Source organism: Nelumbo lutea, chromosome 1 (genome assembly GCF_056320005.1).
Source record: "Nelumbo lutea isolate HS-2025 chromosome 1, American lotus-T2T, whole genome shotgun sequence".
NCBI classification, from domain to species: domain Eukaryota; kingdom Viridiplantae; phylum Streptophyta; class Magnoliopsida; order Proteales; family Nelumbonaceae; genus Nelumbo; species Nelumbo lutea.
In genome coordinates, this window is record NC_142684.1 from 141872730 (window position 1) to 141895820 (window position 23091).

Consider the following 23091-nt stretch of genomic DNA (forward strand, 5'->3'; position numbering starts at 1 on the left):
ATGGGTTCGGCCCAGCCTTTGTTAGAAGGCTTGGCCGAATACATTATTATGGACAGTGTACCCCCTAAAACCCATCAAATGGGCTCTATGGGCCCAACAAGTGGTCATTGGGCCAAGCCACCTTATAACACCCAGGGACTGTGGGTAAATGCAAGATTAGTCCATCAGGTATTATCCTCAATGATCTTACACTTAACCTCTTAGCCCATAATGATCATACATTGCCTAACAAAAGATGACATCTCCCTCGGCTGCAAGGAATATTGTTGCACTCTCTACTTATATGGATCCCGGGAATTAAAACCTTTTAGAAACCATAATATATATACTTTTATATCTCATATAAAATATACTTTGCAAAACAAATCTCAACGATTGAAATCGGCTGCCGACAGTCTTGGTTTCCATCAGTGAGAGTGCATCCCCGATCATTATCTTTGTTCAACAAAGGGGCTGATTCTATCACTATGATCACCCACTCAGATACCCAAGTTTTGAGTATATATATACTCAAGTCACTATGATCAACATACCTCCGCAAAGGATCTCACTGATTGGTACATCAAAGATAGCCCAATCCAACACCTAATGTAGTATCATAATCGAGTCTAGGGGTTGGGTGTAACTTTCCAGTTTTGCCCATCAATCTCCAAGGTGCAGGACAACACTAGAAATCTGGTTCAGTTCAAATATTCAATTAATCCTACATTGTATGTGCCTAGGGTCTCACATTGGCAGTTGAGACAGGCCACCACAACGTACTTAGTGACACAACAGTGTCAGCCTTATCAGGATAGGTCTCCCCAGACCGACCCACTGGCTGTGAACATTCTAAACTAACACGAGTCTCATTAAGTGTTCAGTTTAAGGGTATTATACAAAAACATACCAAGGGAACATGAATCAAATATGCATTTTTATTCATTTACAATAAACACATAAAGTACATCATTATGATTGAAGCTAAGGGCATACAAAATTGTCCAACAGCTTCCACTTGCACTTAGTTTCAATCAGGTACAAGCTGGAGTCCCATGCTTTCGACGTGTTTCTCAAACACTTTCTGTGATAGTGGCTTCGTCAATGGGTCTGCTACATTTTCCGCTGACGCCACTTTCTGAATCAGGACGTCCCCTCTACCAATAATCTCCCGTAGTACGTGGTACTTCCTCTCGATGTGCTTCGACTTCGAGTGGGATCGTGGCTCCTTAGCCTGAGCATTGGCTCCATTGTTGTCACACAACGGGATGGGTGATGTGCTGGATGGAACTACTCCCAACTCGTGAACGAACTTCTTCATCCACACGGCTTCTTTGGCAGCCTCACTTGTGGCAATGTACTCGGCCTTGGTCGTAGAGTCTGTAGTGGACCTCTGTTTGCTGCTTTTTCAGCAAATAGCACACGATCCTATCATGAAAACATATCCAGATGTAGACTTTTTATCATCTAAATCCTACTGGAAATCGACATCTGTATACCCTTGGATTTATAGTGAGCTATCGTCGAATACTAGACAAAACTCTTTTGTCATTCGAAGGTACTTAAGTATGTTTTTCACAGCAGTCCAGTGCTCCTGCCCTGGGTTGGCCTGGAATCTGCTTACTACACTCACGGCCCGAGCAATGTCAAGACGAGTGCACAGCATGGCATACATGATGCTCTCTACGGCAGAGGCATAGGGAACGCCTTTCATGCCATCAATTTCTTTAGAAGTCTTGGGAGACATCTTTTTGGAGAGAGTGATTCCATGCCTGAAAGGAACATTTCATTTCTTGGAGTTTTCTATGCTGTATCTTTTGATTATTTTGTCAATGTAAGCAAATTGAGATAATCCTATTATCCGCTTCGATCTATCTCTATAATGTCGAAAACCCAATATAGGAGGCTTCTCCAAGGTCTTTCATGGAGAATTGCTGTGAAAGCCATACTTTCATCATAGTTAATATTCCTACATCATTCCCAATGAGTATAATATCATCTACATACAGAACCAAGAAGGTAACCTTATCTCCACTGTACTTCCTGTAAACACTGGGTTCATCCGAATTCTACTTGAAGTCAAACGATTTGCAACAGAGTCAAAGCGGATGTTCCAACTTCTAGAAACTTGCTTAAGTCCATAAATGGATCTATTAAGTTTACATACCATGTTTTCCTGACCTGCAGCAATGAAGCCTTGTGGCCACTGCATATAAATATCTTCAGTAAGATCTCCATTCAAGAATGCAGTTTTGACATTCATTTGTCAAATTTCATAATCATGGTATGCTACTATAACTAGTAGGATCCTAATGGATTTAAACATGGCCACAGGCAAAAAGGTTTCCTCATAATTGATGCCCTCATTCTGAGTGTACCCTTTCGCCACTAGACGAGCTTTGAAGGTCTCAACCCTACCATCGAGGCCCTTCTTCCTCTTATAAATCCATTTGCAACCGATTGCTTTTACCCCAGAGGGCGGATCTACCGGAGTCCAGACTCCATTGGTCTCCATTGAGTCAATCTCTGCTCTAATGGCCTCCACCCATTTCTGGGAATTTATGTCCAACATAGCTTTCGCGTAAGTCACGGGATCCTCCTCACTAGTCAAGGTTTCCACCAGGTATCTATTCTGGTCATAACCATAACGGACTGGTGGCCTGGATACCCGAGTGGATCTTCTAGGTTGGTCACTGCCTGGAACTTGTGGGACATCTCCCACTGCTCCTAAGCTCTCATCAAGAACAATTTCCTGACGATGGGTGTCCAAGATATAATCGGTTACCAAGAACTGTGCATTTCGGCTGCAGAACACCTTCTGCTCAAAACTTGGGTCATAGAATAGGTAACCCACAGAGCCTTTTGGGTAGCATACAAATAGGCAAAGATTGGTCTTGAATTCCAACTTGTCTGCACTCGTTCTTTTTAACGTGTGCTAGATAACCCCAAATCTTCAAGTGTCTGACACTTGGTTTCTTTCCGGTCCAAAGTTCATATGGAGTGTTCGGAACCGATTTGGTTGGAACCCGATTCAACACGATTTGTGGGTAACTCTGAGTGTATGAAAATTGATTGCACCATATCCAATAAGGTCCTATACCTTCTCTCTGAAACACCGTTGTGGTGTAGCAGGAGGAGTTAGCTGTGATACTATCTCATTGTCCTTTAAGTAGTCTCTGAATTCGTTAGAGAGATACTCGCCACCTCGATCTGAACGAAGGGTTTTAATTTCTCTCCCTAACTGTTTTTCGACCTTTTGTCTGAACTCTTTGAACTTTTCAAAGGATTCAGACTTATGTCTCATTAGGTACACATAACCATATTGTGAAAAATCATCGGTGAAGCTGATGAAATACACGTGTTGATTCCGTGTCTTAACACTCAGGGGACTATATACATCAGTATGTATAAGGTCAAGTGTGCCTGTATATCTTTCAGGCTTATCGTTAAATGGCTGTTTCGTCATCTTGCCTTGCAAGCAAGGCTCACTAGTGAGAAGATCTTCTACAGTTAGAAAATCCAAAAGACCATCTTTTACCAACCTGGTGATTCAGTCAACACCGATGTGGCCAAGTTGGTAATGCCACAGGCACGTGGGATTAACGATATCTCGGGCTCTCTTCTTGGGGATTTCAGCCGACGTAGTTTCGGTTATGTTAGCTTCTAGAGAATGATGTAGAACATAGAGACCGTTCTCCAGTTCTCCATATGCGATGAATGTTAGACAGTTTTGCATGCCCTTAGCTTCAATCAAAATGATGTACTTTATGACTTTATTGTAAATGAATAAAAGTACATATTTGATTCATGTTCCCTTGATATGTTTTTGTGTAATACCCTTAAACTAGACACTTAATGAGACTCGTGTTAGCTTAGAATGTTCACAGCCAGTGGGTCGGTCTAGGGAGACCTATCATGACAAGGCTGACACTGTGGTGCCACCAAGTCGGTTGGGGTGACTTGTCTCAGCTACTAGGGTGAGACCCTAGGCACATACAGTGTGGGATTAATTGAATCTTTGAACTGGACCAGATTTTCAGTTTTGCCCTGGACCTTGGATATTGATGGACAAAACTGGAAAGTTACACCCAACCCCTAGACTCGATTATGATACTGCACTAAGTATCGGATTGGGCTGTCTTTAATGTACCAATCAATGAGATCCTTAGCGGGGGTCAAAACCTGGGTATGTTGGGACAGTCTGAGAATTCATCTGAGTGGGTGATCATAGTGACAGGATCAGCCCCTTTGTCGGACAAAGGTAATGATCGGGGATGCACTCTCACTGATGGAAACCAAGACTACCGGCAGCCGATTTCAATCGTTGAGATTTGTTTTGCAAAATATATTTTATATGAGATATAAAAGTATATATATTATAAAAGGAACAGGGGGCGCCAGCCTTTAGATATCCAAGACAACATCTAACAGACTCAAGTCTTGTCTTCAGAGCTAAGATCAAAGAGGAGAGAATTCTGCACCCCACAAATTCTTTCTAGTTGCCTCCTTCCTGCAGCCGCCACCTATTGCAGTTCGATCTCCATTCCTTGGGAGAAATCAAGATTGGATCTTGATTCCAATCTTTTGGAGAAAAGATTGGTAGGAGTTGTATTCACAAGCCGTCCAGGTGATTCTTAGGAAGAATCAAGTTCTTAGGAAGGACACTGCAGATTCTGCTCCACTTTGCACTGCGTCATCTTCAGTGGGAGCAGATTTTGGTTTCTATCTTGGACGTGAACACCTCCATTGAGAGATATTGTTTTTCTGTACCAACCTGGTGATTCAGTCAACACCTCCATTGGGGTTATGTATTAGAGACTGCGATTTACGTGCTGAATCGGGTTCCAAACCAAATCGGTTCCGAACACTCCATATGAACTTTGGACCATAAAAGAAACCAAATGTCAGACACTTGAAGATTTGGGGTTGTCCAACACACGTTAAAAGAATGAGTGTAGACAAGTTGGAATCCAAGACCAGTCGTTGCCTATTTATAGGCTACCCAAAAGGCTCTGTAGGTTACCTTTTCTATGACCCAAGTGAGCAGAAAGTGTTCTGCAGTCGAAATGCCTAGTTCTTGGAGATCGATTATATGCTGGACACACATCGTTAGGAAATTGTTCTTGATGATGAGAGCTCAGGAGCAGTGGGAGATGTCCCAAAAGTTCTAGGTAGTGACCAACTTAGAAGATCCACTCAGGTATCCAGGCCACCAGTCCGTTATGGTTATGACCAGGATAGTTACCTGGTGGAAACCTTGACTAGTGAGGAGGATCCCGTGACTTACGCGGAAACTATGTTGGACATATATTCCCAGAAGTGGGTGGAGGCCATTAGAGCAGAGATGGACACAATGGAGACCAATGGAGTCTGTACTCTAGTAGATCCTCCCTCTGGGGTAAAAACAATCGGTTGCAAATGGATTTACAAGAGGAAGAAGGGCCCCGATGGTAAGGTTGAGACCTTCAAAGCTCGTCTCGTGGCGAAAGGGTACACTCAGAAAGAGGGCATCGATTATGAGGAAACCTTTTTACCTGTGGCCATGCTTAAATCCATTAGGATCCTACTAGCTGTAGCAGCATACCATGATTATGAGATTTGGCAAATGGATGTCAAAACGGCATTCCTAAATGGAGATCTTACTAAAGATATCTATATGCAGCAGCCGCAAGGCTTCATAGCTACGGCTCAGGAAACCATGGTATGTAAACTTAATAGATCAATTTATGGACTTAAGCAAGTTTCTAAAATTTGGAACATCCGTTTTGACTCTGTCGTCAAATCGTTTGACTTCGAGCAGAATCCGGATGAACCCTGTATTTACAGGAAGTACAGTGGAGATAAGGTTACCTTCTTGGTTCTGTATGTAGATGACATTCTACTCATTGGGAATGATGTAGGAATGTTGACTACCGTGAAAGTATGGCTTTCACAACAATCTCCATGAAAGATCTTGGAGAGGCCTCCTATATACTGGGTTTTCGACTCTATAGAGATAGATCGAAGCGGATAATAGGATTATCCCAATCTGCCTACATTGACAAAATATTCAAAAGATACAGCATGAAAAACTCCAAGAAAGGAAATGTTCCTTTCCGGCACGGAGTCACTCTCTCCAAGAAGATGTCTCCCAAGACTTCTAAGGAGATTGATGGCATGAAGGACGTTCCCTATGCCTCTGCCATAGGGAGCATCATGTATGCCATGCTATGCACTCGCCCTGACATTGCTCAGGCAGTAAGTGTAGTAAGCAGATTTCAGGCTAACCTAGGGCAGGAGCATTGGACTGCTATGAAAAACATACTTAAGTACCTTCAAAGGACAAAAGAATTTTGTTTAATATTCGATGGTAGTTCACTACAGATCCAAGGGTATACAGATGTCGATTTCCAGTCGGATCCAGATGATAGAATGTCTACATCTGGATATGTTTTCACGATAGGATCGTGTGCTGTTTGCGGGAAAAGCAGCAAATAGGGGTCCACTACAGACTCCACGACCAAGGCCGAGTACATTGCCACAAGTGAGGCTGCCAAATAAGCCGTGTGGATGAAGAAGTTCATTCACGAGTTGGGAGTAGTTCCATCCAGCACATCACCCATCCCGTTGTTGTGTGACAACAATGGAGCCAATGCTCAGGCTAAGGAGCCACGAGCCCACTCGAAGTCGAAGCACATCGAGAGGAAGTACCACGTATTGCGGGAGATTGTTGGTAGAGGGAACGTCCTGATTCAGAAAGTGGCGTTAGCGGAAAATGTAGCAGACCCATTGACAAAGCCACTATCACAGAAAGTGTTTGAGAAACACGTCGAAAGCATGGGACTCCAGCTTGTACTTGATTGGACCTAAGTGCAAGTGCAAGCTGTTAGACAATTTTGTATGCCCTTAGCTTCAATCAAAATGATGTATTTTATGAGTATTGTAAATGAATAAAAGTGCATATTTGATTCATATTCCCTTGGTATGTTTCTGTGTAATACCCTTAAACTAGACACTTAATGAGACTCGTGTTAATTTAAAATGTTCACAGACAGTGGGTCGGTCTAGGGAGACCTATCCTGACAAGGTTGACACTGTGGTGCCACCAAGTCGGTTGGGGTGACTTGTCTCAGCTACCAGGGTGAGACCCTAGGTACATACAGTGTGAGATTAATTGAATCTTTGAACTGTATCAGATTTCCAGTATTGCCCTGGACCTTAGAGATTGATGGGCAAAACAGGAGAGTTACACCCGACCCCTAGACTCGATTATGATACTGCACTAGGTGTCGGATTGGGCCGTCTTTGATGTACCAATCATTGAGATCCTTAGCGGGGGTCAAAACCTGGGTATGTTGGGACAGTCTGAGAATTCATCTGAGTGGGTGATCATAGTGACAGGATCAGCCCCTTTGTCAGACAAAGGTAATGATCGGGGATGCACTCTCACTAATGGAAACCAACAAAGGTAATGATCGGGGATGCACTCTCACTAATGGAAACCAAGAGTGCCGACAACCTATTTCAATCGTTGAGATTTGTTTTGCAAAATATATTTTATATGAGATATAAAAGTATAGATATTATGGTTTCGAAATGTTTGCAAATAGGTTTTAATTCCCGGGATCCATATTTGAGAGAGTGCAACACTGTTCCTTGCAGCCGAGGGAGAGGTCCTATCTTGTCGGGTAATGTATGATCATTATGGGGTGAGAGGTTAAGTGTAAGGCCATTGAGGATAATACCTGATGGGCTAATTTTGCATCTGCCCACACTCCCCGGGTGCTACAAGGTGGCTTGGCCCAAGGACCACTTAGGGTAAGTGTTGGGCCCATAGAGCCCATCTGATGGGTTTCAGGGGGTGCACTATCCATAACAGTGTATTTGGCCAGGCCTTGTAACAAAGGCTGGGCTGAACCCATGTGGCTGATGTGTAGATCAATGTTTGGGTCTCACGCCATACAAGGAAGCCCAACTGAGCAGCAGTTTGGAAGGCTTAATGAATACATAACCCTGAATGGGCCTTAAGCCCATTTCGAACCGGGCTAATTTGATTAATCTTTAAAGGGCGAATTCTGAGATAAGATCAGCTGATAGGATTGGGCCCACACCCTATCCTCTCAGAGAGTCTAAGATCTAAATGAGATTTAGATTTGAAAACTTCCTAATTAGATTAGGAGCTGGCTGATCTAATCTACAGATAAGATAAGGGTTATCCCTTATCTTAAAGGGACTTCTAATCCAGATATCATTTGGGTTAGCAACTCCTAATGGGATTAAGAGCTAATCCCTTTAAGTTTATAAAAGGAACAGGGGGCGACAGCCTTTAGATATCCAAGACAACATCCAACAGACTCATGTCTTGTCTTCAGAGTTGAGATCACAGAGGAGAGAATTCTGTACCCTGCAAATTCTTTCTAGCTGCCTCCTTCCTGCAGCCGTTGCCTATTGCAGTTCGATGTCCATTCCTTGGGAGAAATCAAGATTGGATCTTGATTTCAATCTTTTGGAGAAAAGATTGGTAGGAGTTGTATTCACAAGTCGTTCAGGTGATTCTTAGGAAGAATCAAGTTCTTAGGAAGGACACTGCTGATTCTGCTCCACCTTGCACTGCGCCATCTTCAGTGGGAGCAGATTTTGGTTTCTACCTTGGGCGTGAATACCTCCATTGAGAGATATTGTTTCTCTGTATCAGGTATTATCTTTCTCTCCTCCTTTTGGTTCAGATCTGATTCAGTTTATGGTTCAAAAATGATCTTTGAAAATATGATTTTATAAATAGGGAATTCGATTCCTAGTTGAAGGGAGAGAAATTTTTGAAATTCGCCCCCTTTATTCCGCAATCTTGGGCGTTCATATGATGGATTTCCTTTCCCTTCAATGAATTTGTTATTTCTTCAAATAGTAATCGTATTACTAAAGAAGACAGAATAACCATCTGCACATAATTTTGAGACAAAAATCAAATTTCTTCTTAAATTTTGTACATAAAGGCAATCTTTCAGTACAATAGTTTATTCTCTAAAAAGTAACTCCACGGTTCCTATGGCCGTGGTTACAACAGTTGCAGTAGTCCCCAAGTAGAGCGTGACTTCTCCTTCAATCAGCCTTCTGCTTACCTTGAACCCCTGCAATGAGTTACACGCATGAGTTGAAGCCCTAAAGTCAATACACCAGGACGCAGAAGCTACCAACAAGTTGGTTTCTATAACACAAGTTTTGAGATTACCTTTCTTGGATTCCAAGTAAGCAGGACAGTTCATTTTCAAGTGGCCGGTCTTCTTGCAGAAGTGACAGGCATCTGATGTCTTGTCATTCCTCTGCTTCTTGGGTTTGGCAGATTTCTTCTGGGGCTTTCTCTTTGCCTTCCTTTTTTTGCCCGATTTGCTAGTTTCAACAAGTATGGCAATGGACTCATCCTTTTTAATCAATTCTTCGGCTCTCTACAACATATTGCTGAGTTCCAACAAACTGACGTTCATCTTGTTCATGTTGTAGTTCATGATGAATGGATTAAAGGATGGAGACAGAGAGTTGAGAATAGCATCGATCTGTGTTACCAGATATAGCCCAGATCCAAGAGCCTCCAGTTCGTTGATATAACCCATCATCCGGAGACAATGGTCGTGAATTTGTTGGCCCTTGGACATCTGCGCGGTCATGAATTGCTTCAAGACCTTCTGCCGAGTAGAACGATTTTGCTCTTCGTACATTGTTTTGAGACTGTCCACTACGTTTTTAGCAAGTTCGATCTGATCGAACTGCCTATGAATTGGGTTGTTCAAGGAGGCAATGATATAGCAGCGGGTAAGGGAGTTTTTCTCCTTCCATTTTTGGTATTTTCTTCTCTGGGCCTCAGAAGCCCTATCTCCCGGATGATCCGGGGCAGGATTCTTGGCTACCTTATCCAACTTTTCAAAGGTTAAGACCAACATAAGGTTCCTATACCAATCGGCATAGTTTGGGCCCTTCAGCTTGTTGTCATCAAGCAATTTTGCAAATTGTCCGTTTGCCATTTTCTGATAAAAGAGCAAACATCAGTCCACAACCTAATTCGATTCATGTTCATTACATAGATATGGATTTTAATCTACGTTTCATTTTCATTTATTCATCTCCGAGATTTCCCTCCTTTCTCAGTGACGGAGATTACGAATTGTCTCTGGAAATGTGGGAAATCACATATGGTGCTTGGAGCCAACTATTTTAGTTGCATAACCCCACCACCTTTCTGTGAAGGATCATATCCACTCATCACATGAGCTTTCCCTTTGGCCTCTATCAGACGAGGTTCAGAGTTGTTTTCAGGTAAACCTCTTTGTCCAGTGAATGCTTACCCATCATGTTCGTGAACGCCAAGGTACCATGAGAGAGTTCCCATTTTCTGGTGAAACCCCTTCCACATCGGTCTATGACGCCCCTATCATCTTATGAAACATTCAAACAAGCCCAACAGCAAATGGATAGCCCATTTTTTGGTGTGTTTCCTCGTTACTGAAGGACCCATCCTCATGCTAATGATGGAAGGTCTTTAGAGAGTTCATCATATGAATCTCCCTATCACTTGCACTCATATTAGTTGGAGGGAACAGTTAATTATGCCCTAGTTTGATCTAGGTCAAACCCAAGTGGCTCCCACTGACTTTCATAAAGTCAGATTTCGGTGGGCCCAAAACGGCTAGGGTCCCACACATAACCTCTCCATGAGGTGTGAGGCCCACCATTGAGGGAGGTCATCCAATGACCAAAAGGGACATCATGGCAATGATGTGCATTCTGTCATGGTGTGCGCAAGAACCACTGTCGATTGCGCATGGGCCAAGCACTTATGGCCCATGTACGCAGCACATCACACATACATACATCACATGTAAGGATAAATTGATCCAATCAATTAATTATCTGTAAAGCCCATTAGAAGCCCATTTTAAATCCATAACATTAACCATTAATATTATCTAGGTATATGGGTCGAATTAGGGTTGATGGATTCGGCTCATATAGCTTTATCTGCAGAGTGGGCTTTTAGTAGTTTTAACCATTTAAAACTGCCCCTTTACAGGTTGGGCCGAATTAACCATTTAATTAAATATCAATCCTCAGGCCCATTAGTGGGAAAAAAAATAGGGTTGACTTTCAACCTAGATCGAACCCTAGATTTGGTCCAAACAATTTGAACCAATTTTGGTTCGAATGGGTCTAGGGTTTGATCTTTAATTAAATCTTTAATTTAAGAAAATAATTTGAAATTAAATACTGATAAAAGAAAATCAAGAATCAGTCAAACAGGGCTGTTCGCACAATCCATCCTGCAAAACAGAGGTTAGATCACAGGTTGCAGTTTCATAAACTGCAAATTGCATATTGCGATTCTCCCATCTGTGAAATCTCCTTCTCCGCGCCACCTTCTTTGATCCAAAATTAAAATAGATAGAAATCTCAATTTCTATTAATAATTACATCAAATCGAATACCTATACATTCAGTCTAAAAAATAAAAAAAAATTATTTTACAGACCAAATGTAATAAAGTAATCCAAAAATTGCAAAATCGCAGGTTCCTTGCGCAAATCAAGATTTCGATCTCTTCTTGTACGAACAACCCATAAATCAAGAAAATTATAAAGAATGATTCTAAATAATAATCAGATTTATATAAAAATTAATTTTAGATTATTCGCCCATAATTTTGGGAACAAATTTCCAAAACCCATATCTGCACAAATTGGGTAGAACGCCTTCTGCCCATTTACGCAGGTTCAGATCTGATTGGTTCAAGATTTGAACCATGGCTCTGATACCATTGAAGGGATGAGAGATCTATCGTATGGACACCCAAATTTTGAGGAATAAAGGGGCGAATTTCAAAAATTTTTCTCTCCCTTTCAATTGGGTATCGCATTCCCTATTTAGAAAATCATATTTTCAATGATCAATCTTGAACCATAAACTAAACCAGATCTGAACCAAAAGGAGTAGGAGAAGATTATACCTGATACGGAGAAATAATATCTCCCAACGAATGTGTTCACGCCCAAGGAAGGATCCAAAGACTGCTCCCACTGAAGATAGTGCAATGCAGGATGGAGCAGAATCAGTATTATTCTTCTCCATGAACTCTGTCCTTCGCAAAAACAACAGGATGGCACGTGAGCACAACTTTCTATCAATTCTTTCTCTAAGAACTGATGTCAAGATCGAATCTTGACTTCTCCCACAATTGGAGATTGAACAAGATGACTGGTGACTGCAGGAAGGAGGTGGCAAGAAAGATCTTTGCAGGGATTGTAGAAATATTTTTTCTGTGATTTCAGCTCTGAAGAGGATCTGATTATGTGATTCTTCTAAAGGCTGCCACCCCCTCCTTTTGTAAACCCAAAGGATCAGCTCCTAATCCAATTAGGAGCTGCTGATCCAAATCATATTTGGATCAGACCTCTCTTTAGGTGATAAGGATAAACTCTTATCTTATCTGTAGATTAGATCAGGCTTCTCCTAATCTCATTAGGAGGTTTCTAGATCTGAATCATATTCACATCTGGACTCTCTGACTAGATAGGGTTAAGACCCTATCCTATCTATTGATCCATCTCAGAATTCGCTCATATTTATCTTATTAAATAAGTCCAGTTCAAAATGGGCTTTAGGTCCATTAAGCTCAAGTGCTCACTTAACCTTCCTAACTGCTGTCTAGTTGGGATTCCTTGTATGGCATGGGACCCAAGCATTGATCTACACATCGGCTACATGGGCTCGGCCCAGCCTTTGTTACAAGGCCTGGTCGAATACACTATTATGGACAATGCACCCCCTGAAACCCATCAAATGGGCTCTATGGGCCCAACACTTGCCCTAAGTGGTTCCTGGGCCAGGCCACCATGTAACACCTAGGGATTGTGGGCAGATGCAAGATTAGCCCATCAGGTATTATCCTCAATGGTCTTACACTTAACCTCTCAGCCCATAATGATCATACTATCCGACAAGAGAGGACCTCTCTCTCGGTTGCAAGGAACAGTGTTGCACTCTCTACTTATATGGATCCCGGGAATTAAAACATTTTTGCTAACCTTTTAAAAACCATAATATATATATATATATATATATATATATATATATATACTTTTATATCTCATATAAAATATACTTTGCAAAACAAATCTCAACGATTGAAATCGGCTGCTAGCAGTCTTGGTTTCCATCAGTGAGAGTGCATCCCCGATCATTACCTTTGTTCGACAAATGGTCTGATCCCGTCACTATGATCACCCACTCAGATGAATTTTCAGACTGTCCCAACATACCCAGGTTTTGACCCCCACTAAGGATCTCACTGATTGGTACATCAAAGACAGTCCAATCCAATTCCTAGTGCAATATCATAATCGAGTCTAGGGGTCGGGTGTAACTTTCCAGTTTTGCCTATCAATCTCCAACGTCCAGGGCAATACTGGAAATCTGATCCAGTTCAAAGATTCAATTAATCCTACACTGTATGTGCCTAGGGTCTCACCCTGGCAGCTGAGACAGGCCACCCCAACCGACGTGGTGGCACAATAGTGTCAGCCTTATCAGGATAGGTCTCCCCAGACCGACCCACTGGCTGTGAACATTCTAAACTAACACGAGTCTCATTAAGTGTCCAATTTAAGAGTATTATACAGAAACATACCAAGGGAACATGAATCAAATATGTACTTTTATTCATTTACAATAAACTCATAATGTACATCATTCTGTTTGAAGCTAATGGCATACAAAACTATCCAACAAAAACACCATGTGGGAGTTCTGTCAAATTCTGGAACCATAATATGCCTCTCTGTGATGAATTTAACAGGATTTCATATCTTTAATTAAAGTAAATGCAGAAATTGACCATCCTCAAGATCAAAATGACAAGTTACAACTCAGCATTCTGTCCAAAGAAACCATACACAGTATCAATTGCCATGCTTTCTATGATACATCATAATAAAGTTTAGTTAGAAATGGGGTAAAGGTTTCAGAACTAGGATCCAAAATGATAAAAACAATTTTAGAAGTTAATTAGATGTATTACATTTTAATTTTTCCTCTTTCCCATAGAAATGCAAGCCAACTGACAAACATAAGCAGGACTACTGAGATGATATTCGCCATAGCATGGAGTAAATAGATTATGAGAAAAAATACTATAGCTATCAGAAGTTCATTTTATTCCACCTAAATGCATAAGAAGAATAAGGAAAGAGTGTGCCTATACTTTCATTTAGCCATAGCTTGCTGACTCAGGTTTATGACTGCTAGGTAAGGATGGGAGTGGAGATCACACAGGTTTAGAATTTGAGAGACTATGATTATGTAACATTATATTTCTTTCTGCAACAAACTTTGCATTCCACTGATCATAAAATTATAAATCAAAATATAAACACTGTTATCTAAGAAAATTATGCATGCACAGTGCACAGTAATTAAACTTCATTAGTTTCTTCAAAATTTGCATATTAAAGAACATGTGAAACTCAATAAACTAGGTGTTGCTTTGAGCAAGTTGAGCATGTTTAATATCTGTGCTCCACTTGAGAGGGTTTTTAGAAAGTAGCAAAGTGTACATTAATCATGTAATTTTATCCTCTTTTTAAGAGTTAAGTATACATTCCAAAGGTGGGCCAAAAATGAGGCTATCATCTTCATTCTCCCACTTGAACTTTTCATCTTCTTCTTCCTTCTATCTCTTCTCTGTTTCTTTTTATCTTCTCAGTTTATAGGGTTTCCATTTATCGAATGATCCTAGATAAACTCAAAAAAATACACGAAATGATTCAGCATTTTTGACTCTTCTATCTCCATATATGCTTTCCTAGTAGGGCTAGCAGTGAGACCACTCTTCATTCCTGTTTGGAACAATGATTTTTTTCCAATTCGTAGCTATTTGTAGTGCTTCTGAATATAATATATTTCTGAGTTTTATATATTTTCTGGGATTTTGTGTAAATTTTAAGGTTTCATTTAGTTTGGACCAGATATTCGGTCCATTTGCATTTCAGTTGGACTGGATTGGATCCGGTTTGTATGGGATTTGGACCAGATTTGGTCCAATCCATTTTTAAATGGACCAATGATGGACTAGATTAGATTAGACTATATCCAGTCCAATTGACACCCCTACTGTTAAAGATACAACCATAAACTTGTATGTTGTTCTAGAAAAAACAAATAGTGAAAGCACACGAAATAGTCCATTTGTAACAAAGATATAATTTCTGTTATGTAAGATCTCTCTCTATTTATCTATTTCTCAGCCATCTATTATTAGATCCAAAGATATAATATTATATCTCGTTTTTATTTACAAGATGTATTTGTTTTTTTCAGGAAATTGTTAACATGGAGGGTATTGAAGATGTATACTTTGGATTTTGACGAAGATTTTTGGACATCATAGAGCAAAATTATTTTTTTTTTTGTTATATTTTTTGTTGGTTTTGGACTATCCATTATGGATTTATGATCTAAAAGTGATTGTTGAATATATAAACATTTTATGATAAATTTGTTTTATATGAAAACAGTTTATTTGGCTAAATTTCATAATTATTTGATTTTTTAATTAAATATATAATATGCATTTGATTTAAAGGGCATGATGAAATTAATGTTTATTGATACACGTCCATTTACCATTATAAAATTAGGAGCATCTTTTTTGTTGCTTCATTTTTTTATTTTTTAGCATGCATGTATGTTTAGACATTTAGTGACGCTTGTAAATGCCACTATACCAGTTGCTATTAAGTGGCACTACGAATTGCCACTAAATGTGTCAATAAATGCCACTACTAAATTTAAAAATGGCATTTGAAACTCACTTTATGTTAGTTGTTATATAGGAGGTGGGGACCATAGTAGTTATGTGAGTCTAAATTTTATTATGTTTTTTGAGTGTTATATATGTTGTTTTATGTTTTGTCGCCCTATAAGGGCATAGTTGTTTTGTACTGTTCTATTATTTTAGTATAAATAATAAGTGAAGGGGGCGGCCAGATCATTGCTCTCTTTCTTTCAACTTCTCTTCTTCTCTTCTCCTTTTCTCTTCCTTTTCTCTTCACGAAACTACTTTCATATTTTCTAATTCAATAGATTTCTACTTGGTATTAGAACATCGGCTAGGGTTTCTTGAAGCATTCTCATGTAGCCCTAGATCAGCCGACTGCATGAAATAGTAAATGGCTGATCAATCTACTATAGATTGCCTAGTTCTTGGAGTTTTTTTGTGGGATCTAGACATCAGTAATGTGATCTACTATTCGGCATCAAAATCAGGAAGAACTAGAGTACTGGAAAGAGTCTCAGAAAAGTTGGACTCTTTGTTTTTTATCTGATCTTGGGCGCCTAGGTCTTGTTAGTTTTCTTTTGATTTTTTAAAGAGGCGGTTTGGTTTCTGAAATTTTCTAGGCCCTCTGGAGTGATTGATTCACTTTTCTCTCTATTGGGAGGCAGAAGGAGAGAGATTTCCCTCCAACTAGGGTTTTCTTCTTTTGAAAGGGTTGGTTTCTGTGTGTGGTATTAAATTATTTTTTGAATGTCTCCAAACTATTTTTTTTTTCTTACTGTTGAACTGTCTGAATTAAAATGAAGAGTTGGTATATCGAGATGAAATCTACCGGTACTATGGGACTGGGTGTTGGAGGTAGTAGTGATATTTTTTTATCTGTAATCATTATTACAGTAAAACTTGATGGTACAAATTATTTGGAGTGGGCACAATCAACTAAGATGGCTATTGGTGCCCATGGAAAATTATGGTATCTCACTGGGGAGGAGAAGAAACCTGATATAAACTCTTCCCGATGAGTGCAAGAGAATTACATGGTAATGTCTTGGCTGTGTAATTCTATGTTACATCATATTGCAAAAAATTTCCTATAGGCTAATACTGCTAAGGAGATTTGGGATTGAGCGACTGAAACCTACTCTTAGAGGCAAAATGAAGCCAGAGCCTATCAGTTAAGAAATCAGGTGATAAGTATAAAACAGGGAGAAAAACCTCTTGTTGTGTATTTCTCCATGCTGAAAGCCCAATGGCAGGAAATAGATCACTTAGAAACTGTGGTATGGGAAATTGTAAATGATGCAACAACTTATCACAAATTGGTAGAGAGGAATAGGGTTTTTGAGTTCTTGGCAAGGTTGAATCCTAAATTTGACATTGTTAGGCAACAAATTCTTTATAGGGAGGGTGTGATACTCTCTCAGGCCTATGCTTTTGTCTTTGGAGAGGAGAATAGGAGGAATGTAATGCTGAGACAACTTGGGATTGACCAGTCGGCTATGGTTGGTACAATAAAACCTAAGCCGAATGGAGACTAGAAGGGAAGATAAGAATGACTTGGTGTGTGATTATTGCAAGAAGCCTAAGCATACCAGGGATACTTGTTGGAAGCTTCATCCAAATCTTATGCCTGCTTAAATAAGAAACAAGAAGGGAAATGCAAATGTAGCCACTACAGGAGACTCCTCAACCCCTCTCTTCCAAACTGATTAAGAATCCATTGCAGTAGCAGCAATGTGAACAGAATTGGAGAGGTTTGGTCAACTTATGAGTAAAAAAGATTCACCCATTTCTAGCCTTCCAGATGGATGATAGAATGCAGGAGCCAACTACACCACTTCCTTTACACACAAGTAGTTCATATGCAACTGCGAATCTTGCATCCACTTCAGGTAAGGAGGGACCTCCCTGGATTATAGACTTCGGAGCATCTGAGCATATGACTAATGCCCCTACCATTTTCAGTTCCTATCAGCTGTGCTCTAGTAGAGATAGTCTCTACAGCAGATGGTTCACATATGCCCATTGCTGGGAAGGGGACAGTTAGAGTGACCAATGATATAACTCTGTCATTTGTTTTACATGTTCCTAAACTTCATACCAACATACTATTTGTTAGTTCTTTGACAAAAAATTTGAATTGTTTTGTGACATTTCTTCCTGGTAATTGTGTTTTACAGGATTTGGAGTCAAAGAAAATGATTGGGAGTGGTCATGAGGTGAATGGAGTCTACCTTCTGGATGAGATTCTGAGACATTAGGGCCATCATGTTAGCAACAACAATAGTAGTGGATCAGAGTCAGTAAACCAGATTATGCTTTGGCACAATCGCTTGGGACATCTTTCTTTTAGTTCTATGAAATGTCTTCTCCCAAAATTGTTTGAATCTGTTCAATTATCTACTTTGGAGTGTGAGAATTGTCAGTTAGGAAAAGCATTGTAGACAGTCTTTTAAACCAAGTAATAAAAGAAGTAATTTTGCTTTTAATATTGTTTGTGGATGATTATACACGACATTCTTGGATATATTTGATGAGATCACATAATGAGATTCCTAACTTAGTATGACAATTCCACCAGATGGTTCTCACACAATTTGGAGTGAGAACTAAGGTTTTTAGATCAGATAATGCGAGAGAGTATTTTGAGAAGGACTTAACTACGTATCTCTTAGAACATGGTGTAGTTCATCAGAGCAGTTGTGCATATACACCGCAACAAAATGGAGTTGCTGAGAGGAAAAAGACACATTGTGGAGGAGGCAAGGAGTCTTATAGTGTGTGCTTTAGTTCCTGTGCAATTCTGGGGAGATATAGTTCTTACAGCTGTACATGTGATTGACCGTGTTCCTTCATGGACTTTGGGGTTTAAGGTGCCATTTAGCCTCATTTTTCCATATTGAGAGATATTTCATATACTTCTAAAGGTTTTTTGTTGTATTTCTTTTGTTCACATTCTTGACCCTCATTGCAAGAAATTGGATTCTAAGGCCAAGAAATGTGTTTTTGCTCAGAACCAAAAGGGGTATTGTTGTTATAATCTAGTGTCGCGGAGCAGATTTGTCACTATTGATGTTACCTTTTTTGAATCCACATTCTTCTTCTCGAGTGGTTCTTCTCACGGGGAGATTTTTGGGGAGGAGAACTCACAATCTATTCCTCTTCCTATTTCTGTGGTGCCTCCATCAGTTCAGCCAGCATCTACATCAGTTCAGCCACCACCTACATCAGTTCAGCCACCACCTGCACCATCAATTCAACTAGCATCGATTCAGCCCGCACCTGCCCCTCCAGTTTCATTACCTAAGCCACTACAGTAAGCCTCACAGCAATATCAGTTCCGACAAATGACGATTGACTCCACAAATCCTCGACCCACACCAGTCTTTGTTAGTCCTTCTAAAACTCCATATTCGGCAGATATAGTTCTAGGTATTCCTCTTGAGCCTGTTATGTTTTCTGATGATAATGTTTCTGTCCCTAACACCATTGTTGCAGCTGATCCCACTGACCTTGATCTTCCCATTGCATTTCGTAAGGGGAAGAGAAAGTGTACAACCCACTGCATCTCACACCATCATTCCTATAGTGCCTTATCACCCTCCTACCGTGCTTTTCTTTCTTACTTGGATTCTGTGTCTATAGCTAGAAATGTTACTGAGGCTCTCTCCAAACCTGAGTGGAAAACAATCATGCAAGATGAGATGGATGCTTTGGTTAAAAACCAAACTTGGGAAATAGTTGATCTCCCCCTAGACAAGGAAATAGTCAGATGTCGATGGGTATTCACAGTGAAGTATAAGGTCGATGGCAAGATAGAGAGGTACAAGGCAAGGTTGGTAGCAAAAGGGTATACTTAGACCTATGGTGTTGATTATCTAGAAACATTTGCACCGGTAGCTAAGATGAGTTCAGTTCGTATTCTTTTATCTCTATCAGCCACCTATTCATGGCCTTTGTTCCAGTTTGATGTAAAAAATGCTTTCCTCAATGGTGACTTACAAGATGAGGTATATATGGACATTTCAGTAGGCTTTTATGAAAATGTTGGTGAAGGAAAGATGTGTAGACTCAGAAAATCTCTGTATGGACTGAAACAGTTACCTAGGGCTTGGTTTGACAGGTTTAGAGGGGCACTCATCCGTTTTGGATAAACATAGACACAGTTTAATCACACCCTCTTTGTGAAGAGGAGAGATGCTTTGGTGTCAATTCTGATTGTGTATGTGGATGATATAGTGGTGACAAGAAATGATCTAGAGGAGATTGATGATCTCAAAAAATCATTGTAGCAAGAATTTGAGATCAAATATCTTGGTGAGCTCAAATACTTTTTAGGGATTGTAGTTGCAAGATCCAAGCATGGGATCTTCATTTCACTGAGAAAGTATGTACTTGACCTACTGTGAGAGTGGGAAACTGGGGACCGAACCAACAGACACTCCTATTGATCTAAATCACAGAATTAATGGTGTAGATGGTGAATTGGTAAAGGATGTGGAGAGATATCAAAGAATGGTGGGTCGACTGCTATATCTGTGTATAACACGACCAGATATTTCTTATGCTGTCAGTGTTGTGATTTAGTACATGAGTGCACATCGGGTTCAACACTGGGAAGCTATTGAGAGAATACTTGCATATTTGAAAAAACACCCTGGCAGAGGCATTCTTTTCTCAAATCATGAGAATCTGAAGCTAGAATCCTATATAAATGCAGACTGGGCAGGATGCTTAGATGACAGGAGGTCTACATCAGGAGTGTGTACTTTTGTAGGTGGAAACTTGATCTCCTGGAAGAGTAAGAAGCAAGCGGTTGTGGCAAGGTCAAGTGTAGAGGCTGAGTATAAATCCATGGCTCATGGTGTCTCAAAACTTCTATGGGTTAGATATCTTTTGAGTGATATTCGGGTGAAAACAGATGAACCTATAATGTTATACTGTGACAATCAAGCTGTAATCAATATTTCCCACAATCTAATTCAGCATGATAGGACAAAACACATTGAAGTTGATAGACACTTTATAAGAGAAAGGGTAACAATCAGAGAAGTTTGTTTGCCTTATGTCTCTTCAGAGTTGCACCTGACTGATGTATTCACTAAAGGGGTGGCAAGGAACAAGCTTGAACATGATCTACGCAAGTTGAGAATGTGTGACATTTACTCCCAACTTGAGGGGGAGTGTTGAAGATTAATTAGTTTTATGATGTTTTTCTGAGTATATGTTTTATGTTAGTCGTTAGATAGGAGGTGGGGACCACAATACTTATGTGAGTCCAATTTTTATTATGTTTTTTGAGTGTTATATATGTTGTTTTATGTTTTGTCACCCTATAAGGGTATAGTTGTCTTTGTATTGTTCTATTATTTTAATATAAATAATAAGTGAAGGGGGCGGCCGGATTATTGCTTCTTTTCTTTCAACTTCTCTTCTTCTCTTCTTCTCCTTCTCTCTTCCTTCTCTCTTCAAGAAACTACTTTCTTTCATATTTTCTAATTCAGTAGATTTCTACTCCACTAAAAATAGTTTTAATGGGCGTTTATACAAGTGCCACTAAAATTTGGATAAACGCCACTGGAAGTAAGTTTTATTGGCATTTATTTAAGTGCCACTAAAAATTGGATAAACACCACTAAAATTTTTATTGACTCAGATATCAGTGGTATAATTTGTAAACGCCACAATTAGTGGCATTTTTACCTATCTTTAGCAGCATTTTCAAATGCCGCTAAAAATCACTTTTCTTGTAGTGAACATGATAAATTGCAATGGCCCTGTATCATAGGTCAGTGGCAAATACCTCTTAAACATTCATTTGCAACAAAAAACTCTCTGAGCTTTCATTTTTTAACAAATACCCTTTGATCGTTATATTAGATGATGGAATGCGTTAAATTATCAAAATATCCACTTAAACTTTATTTACTTTCTTTTTCTTACCCTTTTTTATTATAAACCCTAATTGATAAAAAATATCTCCTTTTTCTCCCAACAAAATCATCTAAAATAAGATGAATCATTTTATTAGCATAGAAAATAATTTTTGTTTTTTTTTTGATTCATTTCTCTCACATGAATGTCTTTGTTCATCGTAAAATATAAAAAAAATTATCCATTCATTCTCCAATTATTCAAGAAAAGTCAAATGAAACCATAAATTTATATTTATTAGAAGAAAACCTGGCCTCTACCATTCATTTGAATATTAAATCTAAATAGAAATGTGTAATGGTCTATTGGAGCAACCAAGAGGGCTTCAATGTTACATTTAGAAAATTAATCGAATCATAAGTCATTCAAATAAATAAAAAAGAGTAGTTTGGAGACTTAAAAAATTTTTAACAAGTGAATGAAGCACTTTCAAAGTTAACTAATGGAACTTTAACGAAGAGGGTATTTGTCGTAAAGTGAAAATTCGATGGGTCTTTAATGTCATAAATGAAAGTTCATGATTGGATGATCAGAATCGGTTTCGGCTTCAAGTCTTGAGATGAAAGGGTAAATGGTGTTGGACTTGGGTGATCTTGGTGTTGTCAAATATGGATTTTTAGGATCTATATACCTATGATTTTGTATTTTTGATTTGATATGAAATGAGGTTCTGGATCAAAATGACTCTGATCATACGATCGAAATCGGTTTCGGCTTCGGATCTTAAGATGATGGGGTAAACGGTGTCGGACTTGATTGATCTTGGTGTCATTGGATTTGGATTTTTGGGCTCTACATACCTATATTCTTGTATTTCTAATTTGGTGTAAATGACATTCAGGGTCAAAATGACTCCAATCGAATGATCAGAATCGATTCTGGCATTGGGTCTAAAGATGAAGGGGTAAACGGTGTTGGATTTGGGTGATTTTGGTATCATTGGATTTGGCTTTTTAGTCTCTACGTACATATGGTCTTGGATCCTTGAGGCCCCAACTTTTATAAAATTCCAAAAATATCCATGGGTCAGATGAGAGATTAACTGAAGCATGATTGGTGCTCAAAGTGCTGCAAAAAAGAGTAAAGAGCGCAAAAATGGGATGCCTATAGTCTAACTTGTGTTGCATCCTCTAGGTTTTTGCATTTTGGAATTAGAGCAATGTATGTTTTATCAATTTCTTCATGAAGCACCCCTTGTTGAAAGAAATCTTGGATTGCCCTTATGCAACTAGAACCCACCAAATCCTAATGTTTTTGGGAGAATGAGTTTGGAAATCCATCCGGCCCAGAGCCTTGTGAGGAGACATTTGGAAAATAGTTGCCTCTATTTCTTCCTCATTAATTTCCTTTTGCAGCCACCCATTGTCTTCTCTACTAACTAC

The 23091-nt window shown here is 39.5% G+C and overlaps 1 protein-coding gene across 3 annotated transcripts in view; it reads left to right on the forward strand.

The window, feature by feature from the left end:
- The window catches only part of LOC148878005 (uncharacterized), a 33861-nt gene extending 18338 nt beyond the window's left edge, over positions 1-15523 (forward strand). For all 3 annotated transcript variants that reach the window (XM_088964876.1, XM_088964875.1, XM_088964877.1), the window contains one exon: positions 15319-15523. The gene's annotated coding sequence lies outside the window, so the exon portion shown is untranslated. The remainder of the gene's footprint in view (positions 1-15318) is intronic.
- The last annotated feature ends 7568 nt before the right edge of the window (positions 15524-23091 follow it).